This window comes from Schistocerca cancellata, chromosome 4, assembly GCF_023864275.1.
Source record: "Schistocerca cancellata isolate TAMUIC-IGC-003103 chromosome 4, iqSchCanc2.1, whole genome shotgun sequence".
In the NCBI taxonomy this organism is placed as follows: Eukaryota; Metazoa; Arthropoda; class Insecta; order Orthoptera; family Acrididae; genus Schistocerca; species Schistocerca cancellata.
This window is the reverse complement of record NC_064629.1, coordinates 709,567,935-709,585,933: the sequence shown is the minus strand read 5'-3', so window position 1 is coordinate 709,585,933 and position 17,999 is coordinate 709,567,935. Positions and strand designations below refer to the sequence as shown.

Sequence of the window (17,999 nt, the reverse complement as noted above, 5' to 3'; positions counted from 1 at the left end):
TCAAAACACAAAAACATATCGTACATTTAAAATCTTCAGAAATATTTTATTTATAGTTCTTGCAAAAGCATAACGACTAACACAATTCTAACACGCAAGACGGAATCTGGTTTAATACTAGATAGTCATGATTTATTTCTTTGGTTGCACGACATCAAAGCCTCAGAAGGATTTAGAATTCTATTGCACACCAACTTGGCTGCCTGACTGGTTGGTCATTGGACTGGAAGACGAGCGACGCAGTAAAACCTCCAGCCCAAAATCTTAGCGATGCATGCAGACATTATACAAAATTTTAGAACGTTTACCGCTCTCGTCACGTCATTAGATCAAATAGAGGGCATATATCCCTACTAAGTTTGCTTTTACCCTCATATCAAAACATAAAACGCACTATTAAAATATGCTTTTTCCTAAATCGTTCCAGGCAATTGCCGGGATGATTCCTTTAAAAAGAGCACGGCCTATTTCCTACCCCAGCCTTTCGTAATCCGAGCCAGTGCTGTCGACGGGACGATAAACCCTTATCTTCTTCGAAAATGTGGCGTATGTCAAAAGCATAACAGGCAGGTGCGTCTTCCAGCTGAAGAACAGACATGCGTGAGTGAACTGCAGTGTGATTCATCACATCTTTGTAACCGGGAGGATCACGACGATCGGGATCATTGCTTTCACCACCACAGCTCCTTGTCCATCATCTCCAGCATCTAGTTTTCCCTTTGGTGCAGGAGCGTTTGGCTCTGTAGCGCAATTACGCCCACTATAATTCTTTCACTTTACAGTACGGTGTGTTTCAAAGTAAGTGGTGGCTTAAAATGTGTAACGGGCTGAGTTTCTAACCCAAAATATTGCCTTGAAGCCGCGAGGGCGGGTCGTGAGTAGTGATCGGATAGCTCAGTCGGTAAATCCTCATGAAGCGCAAGCTTGTGCACTGGTGTCCCGTTCCGGCAAATAGTTTTAATGTATCAGGAAGATTCAGTGAGATTACTGTCTGTAGGGGAATAGCACAACGTTCAGTTATGTCTTCTCTGATGACTCCTTCGCTCCTGTATCACTTTCCTTGTTCACCTTTTTTTCTCTTCTGCTACCCAACTGAGTGCAACAACCTTATACGATGGTTCCAGCAAGTAAAGGCTGTCTGTATGACTGTACTCTGGGCCATTTTCTCTGTTGGGTACACTTTATGAATGGTCTGAAAAGTGTTAAGAATATCTTAAAAGATGATAAGTTCCTTTACTCGATTGTGTCTCACCTGATCCAGTACCTTCAGGGCAACTTAAATTCATCGTTGTTCATTGAAAATATCTGATAGGAGAATTCTTAAGATTAAATCAGGAAAATGTAATGTGCAGCCGAGAGTCTCGCCCTCCTCTGTTCCTCATATATACACTATGAAATTGTGGTACTTTTCTACAATATTATAAGATAAAGGCATAGAATTCACATTTTTCAGGATTTTGCTTTCGGAAATTCGTCATAGCTAGAACAATTCTGAATCTCCTTGGAAACAAAAGAGGTGCTTGCTCCAACATTGACTTAAAACATCGATATTCGCCGTACCCATTTCTGAAAGACAGCTCTAGTTCCAAACACGTAGTGAGTCGCTCCATGGGCGAGCGAACAATGGTATTGATTATATTTTTTCATGCTTGTCGCATCACTTACAATTGCCGCCTGATGTGAAGTGGCAACTCACCATACTCATTACAAAAGCTTTGCGATCAGCCTAACTCCCTTATCGTGGAATGTATCCAATACCTTCAGGTATGACGGTGTGGCAGAGCAGTACCTCGGTTCTATAAAACTGGAGCGTACGAGCAGGGTCTGCTACAGAAGTTCAGTGCCCAATGCACTTTAAAATACAGTACCTGAAGAAGAAGAAGAAGAATGAAGCACCCAGAACACATGGTCGGATGTCAATGTAACTCTGTACACGTATAAATCACCGGCGCGTATGTAAAGAATTAGAACTGAAATTCTCAGTAACAACGAGAATGGTCATAAGAGTGCATTAGTGTTGGTACTTGTCCTGGTAGAGTATATAAGGGCCGTGAGAGACATCACATGTTGAGTAACCACTGAAGGACATGGAGATGCCGTGTACTCGTATGAGGCAGCGTTATCAGCACTTGACACAGATTGAAAGAGGCTTCATTGTGAATCTCCATTTGGCCTACTGGTCGAATCGAACAATGTCCAGATTTGTGGGCCGTTCGGATGCGACGGTAGCCCAAAGTTAGAATGAATGGGAACGTGAGGGCTGGAATACCCGTCGTCAAAGTTCTAGTTGATCATGTCTAACTACCACAAGGTAGTATGGCCACGCGCCTATCATCTGAGAACAAGTAAAGGACTCCCTGAAACTTTCTGTGTCATCCCGCGCCATTAGTCGTAGACTGGTAGCTGCCAAAGTAGGGTCAACAGCTCGTGGTCTAATGGTTAGCGTTGCTGTCTCCGGATCACGGGGTCCCGGGTTCGATTCCCAGCTGGGTTGGGGGGTTTTCTCTGCCCGGGAACTGGGTGTTCGTATTGTCATCATTTCATCATCATGATCATTCGTGACAGTGGTTTGATTGGTCTGTGTGAAAAGAAATTGGACTGTGAAAGACTTGGGACTTTGTACAGCCCGCATCTCGTGGTCGTGCGGTAGCGTTCTCGCTTCCCACGCCCGGGTTCCCGGGTTCGATTCCCGGCGGGGTCAGGGATTTTCTCTGCCTCGTGATGGTTGGGTGTTGTGTGCTGTCCTTAGGTTAGTTAGGTTTAAGTAGTTCTAAGTTCTAGGGGACTGATGACCATAGCTGTTAAGTCCCATAGTGCTCAGAGCCATTTGAACCATTTTTTGAACTTTGTACAGGTGCTGATGACAGCGCAGTTGAGCGCCCCACAAACCAAACATCATCAGCCAGACTACGGTACCGTCCAATACGCAGGCAGCCATTAGCACCTTAACACAAACTGCTGCGTTTGGAGTGTTGCCGTGACCGGAAAGCATGGGCTGCGCACGGGAGTGGAGACTAAAACAATAAAATGTGCATTAAAATCCACACAGAGGTGAAACGGCCGCGGTAGCCGTGTGATATGGCAGGGTAGATTCCTCTTATCTAGACCCAAGTTAAAGGGAAGATATCTTCACCTTTGCTGCCTGTGAACTTATAGCAACTGTTTACATGTCGATGTGGAGGGAAAGGTATGTGACGATGCATATCATTCATACAGACAGTAGCGCCACTTCTCGCAACTGTAATCGTGTTTCTTGCGCAGACTATAATCACTTAACATTAGGGTGTCTCTTGCAAAGGCAGACACAAGCACAAAGATTTCCCACGCTCTAGAAGTCGCAATAAATCCACACGCTATGTGCATACATTGATACTACGATCTAGTATTGCAGCTACACTGCCTGACAAAAAGTGAAGCACCCAGACGCCGTGATCGCATGTCAGTGTGACTTCGTGCACGTACAAACCATCGGCGGTTATGTAAACGGAGCTGCAATTCCTTGTAACAGGTAGAACGGCCACCAGAGTGCACTGGTGTTGTTCGCGTATAGTTACGTGGCCTGGTACGATACACCCGTGTAAGGGGCCTGAACAGCGCCAGATTCTCAGTGATCACTGAAGGACGCGGAGATGGCGCGTACTCGTCAGAGACGGCGCTGTTAGCAACCAAAAGAATTTGAAATGGTCCTCATTGTATATTTCCGTCTGGCCGGCTGGTCGAATCGTGTAATGTACAGATTTGTGGGGCATTCGGATGTGACAGTGGCCCGATGTCGAACTGCATCAGAACGTGATGGCAGGCATACTTGTTATCAATTACGGTTCTAGTCGACCAGGTCCGTCAGACAATCACAAGGAAGGACCAATTTACATCTACATCTACATTTACACTCAGCAAGCCACCCAACGGTGTGTGGCAGAGGTGCACCAAGCACGTCGTATCGCCTTCGTATCTGCAGTTGCCATCTGAGGACAAGTAATGGATTCCTGCAACACTACGCGTCATTCCGAGCCGTTGGTCGGAGACTAGCAGCAACCGGAATAGACAGCTACTGTCGCATGTGTAGGGTGCCGTAAACACCGCGACATAGACGATCGCATCTGGTGTGGTGTGGTACCTTGTCCGGTAAGCATCACTACTAACGAACGGTGTCGTACTGTGTCCAGCGATTAATTGTGGATCTGCACTACTCTCGGATGACCAACGTCGGCGAGTACAGCGGCGGCCTTGGTAGAGGTTCCATCCCTCGAATGCTTTGGAGACGCTACCTGTGTCATGAGCCATATATGACTACAGGTTTCGGCTGGTGGGGACCGAGGGAACTTTGGCGGCACAACGATACATCACGTACATCCTGCGTCTTCATGTTCTTCGCAAATTGATTTGAATTTATAATTACTGAAATAACACCTCGTACTCTGTCACCACGTGAAATTTCACTTCTGTGTTTCACTTTTGTCAGGCAATGTATTTTAGTGGTGTTTGTTTCTTTGTTTTCACCCCTGTCTTACCGTCAAGGGCGAAATTCTGTGGTATAGAGCGGTTCCATTTGAGGGATTTGTTAGTTTCCTAAGACAAGCGACCTCGTTTTGTATAGTATAGTGATCAGATCATTAAGACAGAAGCAACGAGACATGCTCTAACAAACTCGAGCATCAATTTTTGATGAACACTTCCGTTTCATTAGCAACCCGTCTACACTTACCACAAGCTTCTTGGCCATTACAATTTTTTTTTTTTTTTTTATATAGGTTGGTGATTTAGGGCTGTTGTACTTCCCTGCAGATAAAGATCCCTGTAATAAATTCAGGGACTATGAATGGTTTGGAAGTTAACACAATGCCGCTGACTTGGACTCACCGATTACTTAGTTCGAAATACTCTTAGCATCGGCGATACCAGCATAATCGCATTCTGGTTACTGTTCGCTTTTGTCACGTTGCATGATGTCCTTGCAGGTCACGACAACGTTTCTGTAAATAAGCGCGTTCTCTAAGGTACTCAGCGTTTAAAAACGTGTTTATCTGACGGGAGGTAACGGTTCCTGTAAGTGGTGTCCCATTTCCAAGTTTTCCCACGAATTTAAGGTTTCAATATTTTCCTGTTACGATACGGAGGGCATCTCAAAAAGTCTTACACCAGTTAGAGCTGGTACGAAATATAACAGACACTAGCAAACAAACCGCTACTGTTAAATTTAACTAGAGTACACAGATTATCCGTACAGAACTTCCGTAAAATTTGTTTTGTCAAGTATATTCTAACATTTAACTGATGATAATTTTGTCAATGCGAATCCTCATGTTAACAAGCACATAAAAATGTTCTTAGAACAGACGCTAAAATTGCATACCACTGCTTTTAGTCATGCTCCAGATTACTCTAACATTACTACTCATCCCCACCAAACGAAGAAAAAAAATGTAGGCGTTAGGAAATGATGTCTTCCCAAGGTTCGAAGGTGAGCACGATAGTAATTTGCCGCTGTCGCTGCCCCTCCCCCCTTACATGTAGCAACTTGCGGCAGGAACGCCTAATGGAAACTCGTGGTCTTCTATGCAGCAGACCGTGACATACGCTTCCACAGCGGCTGCGATCCAAACAGCACGAGACCAACGGTCACGAGAGTACACAGCGCAGCACAATTGTCCGTTGGCGTAAAATGTTCAAAAAATTCCATTACGTGTAGTTAAGTACATGCGTGTTATTGAAACAACAATATTTAGTGAAACCTTTGAAAATTTATCCTTAATACGGAAACGAGCAACTAAAATGAGTACAGTACAACTAGCCTTCGGCTGAAATCGACCGATTAAATATGCCGCGAACGACAACATTGGCTACGCTAACGTCAGGCTGTTACAACCACCTTTGCTTGATATTCACATTGACAAATTATGACCGTCCAACATAACCCAGACTTCGGGCTACGCTACAAACCAAAGTACCACCACAACCAAATCGACCGATTTCAGTCTATCACCAGGTGTGCCGTACGCATTTTTTGCGACTCGAAGCAGGGAATGGAGTTGGTGTGCGAGGCCACATAAGAAGACATCCAATTATGACGCTCACATCAATTTTGAGGAGATTGGGAAGTTCTGCACTGATCTCTTCCAGGCACAATCTCTAAGCCTACAACACACTTGACACAAAATGGATAAACTTCGACAACGCGACAAGCCCCTAAAGCGAAGTCTATCCAGGCAACCACCTTATTACAACCGAAGAGTTCTATGTTAGATGGGAAGAATAGAAAGCCTCGTTTGGTCTTTTACAATAGTGAAGAGTGCTTTGATGCAATGTGTTGTGTTAATTTATTGCCCTTCTTCTTTCCGCTATTGGGATGTTAATTTCCGGTATAGGTCGGTGTTTCAGAATGCATTGAACTGTTTGCGGTGGCCTTCCATATATACATATTTGCGAAAGTAGTTTCACCTCTCCGTTATCTGGTTCCCCAATTCCTGCATAATTGTGCTATATAGTAGGTTTGGCACATATTGCAGGCAAGTGCGTATATTTCCTCGCTGCAAAATTTATCTGAGGTTCTATTGTTTGTCCGTACATTTCCTGTGTTGTATCAAACTCCACTGGGATTCTTTATTACATTATTTCCCTGAGCTACTTTGTTATGCATTAGTGTGTACTACTTGCTACATTTCTTTGTTTTCCTACGTTAAGTTGTACCTTGTGTAGTGTTTTCAAGGTGACTCTATGAATCCCATGGTATTATGACCGTTCTGTTCAATATTTTCTCTATTTCACAACAGAAATGATTCCAGACAACATTACCCAATAAATATTCAGTGTATTAAGTGACGACTCATGTATATACATGAGAAATATGTTCACAGCGATGTCAGAACTGACGGGAGCAGTAAGAATACAGCACTGTTGGCTATATTAAGTTAGGTTCTTTAGTTGTGCAGGGACTTTACACAGATTACCTGTTATTCGTTATATTACCTCTTACTGGACAGTTTCGTCCATTCATGTATGGTAGAACTACCACTGTTGTTCCAGCTGCCGAATGCCGAACCGAAGCTTACAAAGCATCACAATGAAGGACGAAAAGCTACGAAGGTGCGTATTCAAATCTGTGTGTAGCCCACATTACGGTGATTTTGTGGTTTGACTATTCAGCATTGTACTTACCGTTAATTACAATTAAGATCTTTATTTCGGGCATGAATCTTTGCCTTTCTAACTCACATGCTTTATTAAAGAGAATGTTTTTGGTTATTCTTGTGTTCAATTAAAATGCATATACCACTGAAATTCTGGGTTCCTACAACACCAAATTTTGAAAGTTGTTTCATATCAGTTTCTTATCATTATCGTTTGAATTTTTTCCTTCATGTTTTGGTGTGAATAGCTACTGAATTTGATGTGTATTGGTTGATTTTATTTAAAAAATATTGTTTGGCCCAATTTTTGAATACATATCCGACATTACGTGTCCTGATACCTTGCTGTCCCACTGCAGTCGTTATTTATCCGGCGAAATAGGCTTCATCGATCCTATTAAAAGTATTCCTGTTTTTAGGTTAAACACTTTAGTATAAACCTTTCGAGATATTAGAAATTAAAATATTCTGCAGATGATTTTAACTGTTTCTCGTAAGCGCAGAAGGGGTAACAGGCGAGAACTACAGTAGAGATGAAGTAATAAAGTTCTAATCAACTTCACGTCTGTTATAGAAAAACAGTTGTTTTCCATATAGGACTAAGTTGAATTCTTAGACTGAATACAAAATCTTGAATAACCTGACAGAAAACGCAATGCTTATGTGGCAACACCGCGGAAACTGTAGGGAATGATTTTCTTCATGTTAAGACGGCGTTGAGTAGTTTTTCTGAACGACTAAGACCAAATAACATCTGAGAACGATTATTTCTGACAACTGTTTTTTTTTCAGCTGCAAAGTATTGTGCTTCAATGTGGTGTAATAGTTGTCATATTAGTCTCAACGATGCGCATGATTACTGCTACACAGACTAAATCCTGCCTACTGGCTTCCCCTGCTAAATAATATCTATCCACCACAGATTCGCAGAACTGAGACCCTACCAGCAGATTATCTCAAAAAACAAGAAAATAAGGAACTATCCATTCACCACGACATACACGTCTTACGGAGAGACAGGCTTCGTTCGGGACACTCCCCAATAATGCCCGCAGGACAACTAGCCACAAGTAGCACCAAAGGAAGATATCTCTCGAACAAGAACTGCCAACACATCGGAAATGGTCCGAGAAATATAACTGTAACATTGTAGATGTCTAACCTGATAAGAAACTGTGGGTCAGCTTAGATAGAATCCGCACTGGATGTGGTCTACATCTACATCATACTCCGCAAGCGACCTGACTCTGTGTACAGTTCTCCCTTCTATTCCAGTCTCGTATTGTTCGTGGAAAGAAAGACTGTCGGTATGCTTCTGTGTGGGCTCATCTCTCTGATTTTATCCTCATGGTCTCTTCGCGAGATATACTTAGGAGGGAGCAATATCGTGCTTGACTCATTGGTGAAGGTATGTTCTCGAAACTTCAACTAAAGCCCGTACCGAGCTACTGAGCGTCTCTCCTGCAGAGTCTTCCACTGGAGTTTATCATCTCCGTAACGCTTTCGCGATTACTATCAACCCTATCTGGTACGGATCCCACGCCGGTGAGCAGTATTCAAGCAGTGGGCGAACAATTGTACTGTAACCTACTTCCTTTGTTTTCGGACTGCATTTCCTTAGGATTCTTCCAATGAATCTCAGTCTGGCATCTGCTTTACTGACGATTAATTTTATACGGTCATTCCATTTTAAATCACTCCTAATGCCTACTCCCAGATAATTTAAGGAATTAACTGATTCCAGTTGCTGACCTGCTATATTGTAGCTAAATGATAAAGGATTTTTCTTTTTATGTACTCGCAGCACATCACACTTGTCTACATTGAGATTCAATTGCCATTCCCTGCACCATGGGTCAATTCATTGCAGATCCTCCTGTATTTCAGTACAATTTTCCACTGTTACAACCTCTCGATATACTACAGCATCACCCACAAAAAGTCTCAGTTATCTTCCAATGTTATCCACAAGGTCATTTATGTGTATTGGGAATAGCAACGGTCGGTGCTCTGACTCACAATATAAATTGAGTATTGTGGAATCTCCGAGATGTGACTGATGCATTGAAACAATCTATCAGGCATATAAGAAAGGAGTGCGTTCTACGATGCTATAAGTGCACGTGGAATTATTTTGTGAATGCCACTGCTACAGCGGTGGAATGCATTAGCAATTAGGCAATAATATTTAGTCGACTTAGTTTTGTTTTATGCAATGATATTCATTACAAATTATAAATGCACTGCATAAGAATGAATTATGACACACACATGCAGTTTAGTCCCTTTAATCCCCAAACCAACCAACCCAATTCGAACGTAGTTCTCTAAGCAACACACTGCACGTCGCTTAATTTCATCCGCTGAAAATATTTTATCCAGGTTTATAGTCATAGAAAGAACACAGTCATGTGGATCAAGTGCTATAAGTCTGACGCCAGCTACAGCTCAGTCATTACAAACTTTTGAGCATTGTACTGAAACGCTGAGGGAACAACCAACCGCTGTGGAACGGTGTTTCCAGGCTCCTTAGCGACTTCAGCAGGGCACTATTTTGCCTACTCTATCCCAAGAGCAGCTTTATCGAAGGGCATGTAACTCGTATAGCACTGTGCTCTGACGTAACGACCAGTAACTTCTTGATAGAGCTGCAGTTTCAGACTAGAAAAGATGTCCCCTCACTTCCACACTGTCACCTCTGGTTTTGTGACTTGGCTGGAATACCGTAGCAAGAGAGCTCTGACTTGTACTCGCACAGCAAGATGCACCGCTTTTATTTTTCTTGAGCATTTATTGCAACTACTGGACATGATGTGTTATTTGCTCTTTTCTCTCAGAGTGTAGCACTCCACAAAGTATCTTCACTTTAACGAGATCAGGCAGTGGTGTGCGCTGTACGTGTAGACAGGTGCAGAGTTTCCAGTCTCACGATACACACTGGCCGTCCTCGTCTAATTTTCCAACGGCAACAGTGTTTTTTGCAGTGGCCATTTAAGACTAAACTGGGCGCAGAGTGGAGGAGAGAAGGTGTCTAGATGTTGAAGTTAGCAGTCCAGCTGTCTGAATCAGGCAACCGATACTGAGATGTGGGCTTTATTTCCGAAGGAGTGTTCCGCTATCAGCTATGACGTTTTTGGCTGCAGAACTGTTTTTTAATCTTTCTTCCTTACCAATTAATTCAGTCATGTCGACATTATGATGTTAATAACTCCACGTACCTCGCCGCATTCAGTGCTTACTTTTTTCCATCTTGTTCTGTCTCGCCACAGTTACACGGCGGTCCCTACAACGCTGTGAGCGATTACCAAAAGCTGTAACATCTGATGAGCCGCTACGCGACTTGAAGCAGGTAACGTGAAAATAAAAATTCCTCCATTACGAAAGGTGACTAGTTGCAGCCAGTTCTGGAAGCCTTAATTCATCACAGATGCAGTGATTCCATCCATAATGCATAAAAGCTTGGTAGCTCAAGCTTCCGCCTACAGTGTGCGATGAAACAGTTACAAGCGTGTAAACAGGGAAGTTGTGATTTGTATTCTTATAACGTATTACATAGCTTCACTAGTACCTGTTTTTCGTACTGTGACTTATTTTTAAGGAACAAGTTTAACTTCTCTCTTATGAAGTGAATACATTTACGTTTTAGCATGTCTGAAATGATAGATTTGTAAAAGTGCCTCGTTGATAACTTCGGAAAATCGTGTTCGCCAATTTTTAAGTATGGGTTATCTGGCACATATGAAGCTGAATATCTGAATAAATCGTCTCCCGCGTTCAATGAAGGAAATTCTCCATGGGAAACCAAGTATTTACTGCATGGTCTCAGTGTAAAATAAACAGAACGGAGAAATTATATGCAGCTTGTTGCTCCTTATAAAGTGTACTAGGAGGGGGGGAGGGGGGGTGTACGAAAAGCCTTCTTCCTCGAAGAATGCTGTGTGTGGAAAACGGATATTTGCAGGAGCCTCTTCTAATTTTCTCTATGGTCCTTGCACACTAGACATTTTGCAGTAATATATTCTTCGAAAGCTACCTAGAGAAAGGTGATCGGTAGCTAAAATTTTCTTTCTCGCGAACCACGATGTCTTCTTTGCCGAGTCTTCCATTGAAATTTCTCCTGCACCTGTAATGCGTAGCCGTGGTGGTCTAGCAGTTAAAATACTGCATTCCAGCTTTGGAGTTTCCCGGTTTCAATGCCGGGCGGGCGTGGGGGTTTTTCCTCGTCCCTCCTCCACGACAGTCCCACGTCCACTCGGCCTATCAAAATGAGTGCGGGGGATAAAAGCAGGGGCGCTAGCAGAGGGAGGCCAGTGGGGGAGGGAGCAGCTGCCCCTCGTGAAATTTCATTTAATTTACGAATATGGGAAAAGGCCTGTAACTGTAGGGCTCGGATATTTATTACCTAAAATACCTGGGAAATTATCACAAAAACTGGACAAGTGCGAGTGGAAGCGCGCTGTGAGGGTTCCGTACAAACTTAATTACGCATATAGACTTCATCTATAGGTTTTGGTGAATGAGTTAGATAGTCAAAATATGTGACAAATGGCCGTATCTTTTCATTGCACTGACTTAAAAAAATTTTCACACTACCAAGTGACGGAAGACCTTAGTATTTGACGTAACTTTCGACTGGATATCTCTACCTATTCCTGAGATAAAGGGTCTTACAGACAGACGGACAACGTGATCCTAAGAAGATTCAATTTTTAAAACTCACCTGTAAATATCCGTAAAATGTCGTAAAAATGATACAAAACGTGTAATGTGAGCTATAAAATAAACTAGAGCAATGAAAAGTTTTATAGGTGGTTCAGTCGAAATTACAAAAAGGATATTTAAAAGTCCTATGTTGTCTTTAAGAAATTTCATTCTTTGAAGACATACGAGAATTATTGTATAACAATGTTAGAGCCGTTGCAGTGTATGACGGCAGAGGTCCTTGAAGGTTGGGGAATGTCTCGTCGGACGACACGTGTTTGTAATTAAATCTTTCATAACTTGCTGAAAGAACTTGAGCGTGAACGGCACTTTGCTATTTCCATTTAGTTTTATGAACTAATCTAAAATGTAGACACATGAATATCTATATTTCACAAATGGACATTATGTTTGGTACAGTATGGATACAAAATATCGCTTTTGTGAATCGACAATGACAATAAGTAGATGAACTATCAATTTATTTTCAACATAAATTCCTGAGCAACACTTTAATTTTAAGAATGACATATTTGAAACATTACAGTACGGTATCTATATGACCATTACTTAATATAGACAGTAACTTCCTTACACAATTCTGTTCTTATTGCGTCTAAAGAATTTTAAATCTTATTTGAAAGACTATTCGTACTAGAGTCTTTGAAGAATATTGCTCTGTAAGGCAAGGGAAAGTCTGTGGCACAAGCCCATCACCAGGGTATTGCCCTCGCTGCAGGTACAATGCAGTCTCGTCGCCGCAGCACTAGGAGGGGGAGGGTGGCAGACAAAGGATATCCATAATCTTATGCTCTTTTTGCGCTTAGCATCAAATTAGTAACAAAGATGTGACATCATTTAAAACAATATATAATTTACTAATTAAGGTTTTTGTCACAGTTGGATAAAGATTTTTATTGCTGACTAGTTTCGAACATCTTCGTTCATTTTCAAACCATTACCTGTATTTGCAATGTTTGACTGCAGATAATTTCGATGGAATATATAATAGATTTGTTATCATATGCGACTGTGACAACCTTTGTTAATAAATTATAAGTAGTGTTGCGGACCCTTATACCAGCGTAATGTTGTAAGTGCGTTAGTACTTTCATAACAATACGCCAGTCGCATCATCCTCACAAGCGAAATATACAAAATTCATGACTGACATCTGATCTATGTTTTGCTCCAACTGACATGGAAAGCTGCTGGCGCCTGTGGATAAAAGGCAGCTGGAGCGATGGGCTACCCACCCCTCCCCCTCTTACCGTTAGTGCCCTCCTAGAAGGGCTGCACTGCCTGCAGTTAGGCCGCTTGCGCCGTAAACTTTGCCGTTACCTATATAGTGTACTCGTCGAGATCTCTAAGTTATGGGAAACTTAACTCTGAATGACTAGACGGGTGTTCGAAGCGTCTACAAGAGGATGGCATTAAACACTGCAAGATCCTAACCACTATTCTCGGGCGCAGCCCAGGTTTTTGGGTTCCTCATCAAGTTAAAGCAAAAAGAGCTGGTACTTAGATGGGTTATAGAGCTGTAACCAGCCCGATTTGTCAGAACAAGATTATTAAAAATATATCAAGGAAACTTTAGAGAATTAGTATTGGACTTGGTATGAAGCTAATCAAGTGCTTCGGACGTACCTCTCACACAAGTTAGAATAAGAGGGCGAACAGGAAACGTACAGAGGCAGACAGACAATCATACCTCACATCACCACTTCTCCTTCCCCCAACAATTACAGTCGCGGGTGGATCAGGAAACTGCACCACCACCACCACCACCACCACCACCACCACCACCACCACTACTACTACTACTACTACTACTACTACTACTACTACTAGTAGTAGTAGTAGTAGTAGTAGTACTCCTCGAAATCCTGTATTCAGACAATACGAAAAAAGCCCTATGAAGGAATCCCGCATTGCAGTTCTGAGCATTGCTGTTGAAGGGTCGAATGTCCGTCACTACAACTGGGTGGACAGTAGTTGACCGTGACACAAGACGCCCGGGTTCGAATCCCGGCCGGGTTGGAGATTTTTCTCCTATCAGGGACTGGGTGTTTTTCATTGTCCCCAACATCATCGACACGCAAGTCGTCAAAGTGTCGTCAAGAGACATGCACCAGACGGCCGAACTCCCCGAAAGGCGACTCACGGCCAAAATATGCCACACGGACATTTCATTTCATTTCTTTGGCCGAATGTCTACATGTCGTGTGGATAATTCAAGTGTGTTCGGTGAAGTGTTGTTATGAATAAGTATGGGAATGAGGCGAGAAGGAGAAACCCTTAGCTTAGTATGCAGCCTACCAAGACTAGCACACACCAATAGTCTGACATCTTCCCTCCACGATACGGAGTGACGTGGTGTAATGGTCAAGTCATTGTAACCGTATTATGGAGAAACAGTATCTAAATCATCATATATTCGCGGCGCAAAGACTGATCCATAAAATTTCGGGCGTGCAGCCGCATAATTTCGACTTCTAATATTTCGGCTGAATACAGTCCACCCATCTTCAGTCACTTCGGCTCAGTCTGAAGATGGCTGGACGGTATTCAGCCGAAGTATTAGAAGTCGAATTTATGCGGCTGCACGCCCGAAATTTTATGGATCAGTATCTAAATCCTCGTCCAGTCATAAAGATTTAGGATTTCTGTGGTTTACCTTCACCACACTAAGCAAATAGTGATCTGATTTCTTAAAAGAAAGAGACTATTTCATTCTTGTTCAAGCTGAGCTTATATTCAGTCTAATGCCCTGTGGCTTACGGAACTACTGTCTTCCTTTTGCCTTATATGCTACGGATAGATTTGCGATTTAAACGACGGCACTGGGGCAAGTCCTGATCAGCAATTTTACGCTGTTACATCTGCCTCCTTTGCTGGTCATGTTATCGTGACGAAGTATTCGTCCACCACCACGATTCGAAACGGGTGCTTCCAGGCGAGTAAGTTATCTCAGACAAGAAGTCTTGCTATAATCACTTACTATTCTCCTTGGGCGTATTCATTGTTTAAGAGGTCTTACAGGTCACGGTTTTGGTGAAAATTTGCTTTTTGTATTTAACATCTACTTGCATTAACCAGCAGAAACTAAATAAAATGTCGTGTGACTAGGGCCTCCCGTCGGGTAGACCGTTCGCCGGGTGCAAGTCTTTCGATTTGACGCCACTTCGGCGACTTGCGCGTCGAACAAGCAGGAACTGACTGAAGGGCAACACCACGGCGGTCTATGTTTAGTATCTGCGTCACTATCACAAACTGTGATTTCTAAGCATACTTTGCATGAAATTTAGCGCAAAGCCTTAATTGTTTCGATCATATATGAACTCGGTTAACGACTTGGTGCTTGGGTGAACAAGGAGCGTAAATGGTGACCTAAGGCTAAAATTCTGAATGGTTTTCAGGAATTTTATCATTTAAGAAGAGAACCACTGTTGTGATATGTGAGGACGTATATAACAACGTGTAAATTAGGAAAATAAGAGGCAGATACACTCGAGAAATCTAGACCAGATAGATTTGGCGTTAAATTTTATATTGAGTTCGTAGTAGATAGGCCACATGTAGAGTTGGCAGCTCGCAACGTATTGCATTCCAAGTGACTATGAACACCAGTCTTATCCGTTTTCAAAGAAAATCGTACGACAAACCCACAAATCAGCACAGATTTCGGAAATGTCACAAGTGTAAAGTAAATCAATTTCTCGTTCCTACAACGATCGATCAATCTCTTTTTGAATGGAAATCGTGGTTTTAACTTTAAGTCCCCATCAACTCAGATTCTTAAGGTTCAATGTTTTTAGTACCATTATAGTTCAGGTTTTTTCTATCCATTCCTCCGTATCACTGCGTAAGGATTTTGTTGACAACATCCTGTCAATCACGTACGGACAAAGCCAAAGATGTTCTCGTACGTACTTTGGTGTCAAAGACTTCAATATTATTGAACCAAAGAAGCATAGACAGTATCGTTGTATATCTTGGCGCAATCAGTTAGCATTTTATTTCAGTAAAAGAGCGCAGTGTAATACTCAGAAGGAAACCTCTTTTGACCGCTCTTTCATGAGGTACCTCGAAATGAGAAAGTACCGCTCAGAATGCTGCAGTCTCGTCTAGGCTATGGTTTGCAAGCGCACCTGATTTATGTAGGAGTTTTTAGAAGCTCTTCCATTTGTAGTAAGATACTTAGAGGTCACTACCACAAGTTAAACACTTATCGCTGCTATAACCCAAAGATGCTTCGGTACACGCCAGTGCTTTCTTTTATTACACCAAAATATGTAGAAACAGGTATATATCTTAATTAGTTAACTCTTTCTTTAGAAATGAAAGACCGCTGCAATGAAGGGCTTAATACCTGCAGTTTAAAGCTATGCTATTCTTAGTTGGAAATAACGCCTACCTACAAAATTTTTATATTACCCTTGTTAGCTGTCGTAGCACAAAATAACGCTGCCAGCGTTCCCGAAAGGAAGTGCTGCACGATAAATGTATTGATCCGTCTATGAAAACTGCAGAGTAATTCTCCCACAACTGTCGGGTACAGTCAGCCCTACAGCGCATGAATGCAGGTTACAAGAATCACGTAAGATCCTTCTAGGGGCTTTTTTTGTCAGTTACAGCTGTTGCTGCTACATTTCGTATTACTATAAAAACAAACCACCGGCAACATCTGCCTTAACTATCGGATGGGCTGTTTCGGACTAGGAAACAATTGCGAACCAGCCGCGTTACTCTTGTTAACATAATATACTGTATTTGAAACATTACAGCAAACTCTAGATAACCTGATTCTCATGCGGACCAGCTTATTGTCATGCAGAAAGGATACGAAGCGAGTTCATTGAAACCGAATGGCCAATGGCAGCGTGGGCTTCCTCCCTTCCCGGAAAAGCCAGTGACATACAGAAACTTCAGTAGTACGGACGATAGTCTGCCCGTGAGGTTCTTTGATACTTCCTGCTGTACCTGTTCCACATCAAACTTACTGCACAGGTACCTGATGGAAGCTAATAGCAATTTCCTTAAAATGACGTCACAGGTTTACAATTTCCATTTCTACTTCAAGTCTAGAAAGTTGCTAAGAGTCGTCCGCTGACTGAGGGTCCTAATATTTGATTACATTATTCTGCGACAAACATTTATAATCACTTAATATTTAATCATTATTAAACTTATTTACTAAATATTAGTAAACAATAAGTGAATTACTGACTTATGAATTAAATGACTAAGGCAGAGAGATATCGCCAAACAGACTCTTAGCAATCCTTAAATTACGTTACCGAGTGGTCATACAGATCAGCACTTTAAAAATTCTCTAGAAAATAGTAGTAATACTAAAATGCAACATTGTCGCCCACTTAAAACCGAAGCTACATGAGGCAACGCGAAAGTGACATCGCTACATAGTCTACGTAGACTTTGTCCTTTCTGCGGAACATGCATACCATTTCCCACGATCACTAAAATATTTTCCTTACTACTCCGTAAAAACATCCTACAACTACAACAAAGTACTGTAAACATCTGAGACAGTGAAAAACACTTTTGATCAATCGTTCTGTTACAGAGACTCAACAAACAACTTTCTCCACTGCTGAAACAAGAATTCTTTGCTTTATAAAATCTCTCTCCTGCTAAGATGAGAAAACGAATCGCAAGTCGAATACGATTAAACGCAAACGCCGATTAATATCTAAGTAAACAATACAAAAAGCAGATCTTTCATTTCACGAAAATTGGTAAAAGTTACGTATTGTCAATGAAAAGACAGCAAATGTTTGTTGCATTTTAGCTGTAATCTTTAGCCATAGAAAGGAACTTCAGCAGTGTAAGATACGTACGATTGCTGCGGCGAACGCTCCCAGCCGACTACGACGTGCTGAATGTTACCTTCCCTCTCTCTCCACTTCACCTGTCCACGTAGGGCATGCAGGGGCGGGAGTGGAGTCAGTCGCACTGCATCAGTTCTCCCCACCCCAGTGCGCACCAGCCGGTGACGTCACGCGGTAAAAACTGACTTCCTTGGTTATTGATGCATAACCGCGTTTTCCAGTAAAATGCTGCATCTCCAAGTAAGATTTGACCTGTGCTTTCTAACATTTGAATGCATTATTGTTAGAAGCAGCCCGAAACTAAAGGAGTTGTGTAATA

The 17,999-nt window shown here is 42.2% G+C and overlaps 1 long non-coding RNA gene across 1 annotated transcript in view; it reads right to left on the bottom strand.

Moving 5' to 3' along the window:
• Positions 1-17,740, bottom strand: part of LOC126183698 (uncharacterized) — a 268,012-nt gene extending 250,272 nt beyond the window's left edge. Inside the window, exon 1 of the long non-coding RNA XR_007536792.1 lies at positions 17,690-17,740. This is a non-coding gene — a long non-coding RNA (uncharacterized LOC126183698). The remainder of the gene's footprint in view (positions 1-17,689) is intronic.
• Between the last annotated feature and the right edge of the window lie 259 nt (positions 17,741-17,999).